This window comes from Elephantulus edwardii, unplaced genomic scaffold (genome assembly GCF_000299155.1).
Source record: "Elephantulus edwardii isolate Elephantulus edwardi_28Jun2011 unplaced genomic scaffold, EleEdw1.0 scaffold00348, whole genome shotgun sequence".
Taxonomy (NCBI): Eukaryota; Metazoa; Chordata; class Mammalia; order Macroscelidea; family Macroscelididae; genus Elephantulus; species Elephantulus edwardii.
In genome coordinates, this window is record NW_006400098.1 from 521,545 (window position 1) to 522,888 (window position 1,344).

Consider the following 1,344-nt stretch of genomic DNA (forward strand, 5'->3'; position numbering starts at 1 on the left):
CCTCCCCCCCAAGTCCACTCCACTATGCAGCCTTCATTCTGGACTCCTGTCATGACAAGAATACCCAATCATATGTCCCTTTTAAACAGTTCTCACCCTCATCTGTTTCAATGCAGTATACATCATTCCTCCCCTCCTTCTCTGTCTTCCCTCGACTCTGATGTCAGTCCATTTTACAACAGCGGCACTACTCAATATTTATCCTTCTGCAACTGAGATACTTCACTCAGCATAATGTCCTCCAGGGTCACCCATTTTGCATAATATTTCACGAGTTCCTTGTTTTTCAGTGCTGCATTGTATTCCATTCTGTGGATATACCAGAGCTTCTCTATCCGTTTGTTGCTGGGCACTTGGGTTGTTTCCAGCTCTTGGCTATTGCGAACAAAGCCGCAATAAACATGGGTGTGCAGATGCTTTGTTTTTTTAATGAAAGTTCACGAAGAAGTTAGTCTTTCCTTGACTCTTTCATAGCGCTTTATCTGCCCCTCCCTTCACGTTCACTCTGTACTGACTGTCCCGTTCTGGACTGTTCTTTGCATTACTCATCATGTCTGAGGGCTCGATCCTAGCAGATGGCCTCCCTTTCCTTTGCCCCAGTGCAGCGTTCCTTACCGATCTGTTCTCTCGGAGTCCAGTCCTGCTCCAATATACACGACACCTCTATGAACTCCCGTTGACTCGATGGTGAACCGTACAGGATTAACCAGACCACAAGCAGAGATTTGGAAATGCATTTTGAATTTTAATTAGAAAATGTATCCAATCTAAAGTCTACAAAAATAGATATAGAAAATATGGGTTCATATGGGATCTAAAGATCTCAGCCCCTTCTATACACACATCGTGGCATCAGCCTACGAGGCTGACTTGTCAGAACACGGTGACTTCTTCAGTTCAACATTCTAACACAAGAGAACAAATCCAGGTGCTCAAAGTCCTTCCCGTTCCTTCTACATAGATCTGTGAGGTAGAATGACAATTTTAAAGACAAGAAGGTAAGAGACTCGGGCAAAACCAAGCCAGGAGACAAACACTGAGCCACCATTCAAAATCCCCTGTGGTGCCATGGTAGACCCCTGGCCCGATGTGCACCGAGAGGCCAGAGTGAGTGGGCTGGATACCTGGACGCGCACACTCCAACCAGCCAGGAGCCTTTGGGTCCCAGCGATTGCACCACAGTCTTCCTCATCAGAAGGTCGCCCCTCTGATCTTGAAGTCGTCCTCAGTAACAAGTTCATCAACGATCTTGAGATGGGGACTTTTCTCCGCTAAAAACTTCAGGAGCAATTCACTGAGCTCACCAAATGCGGCTTTATTTAACCTTGGAATTAAAAAAAAAAA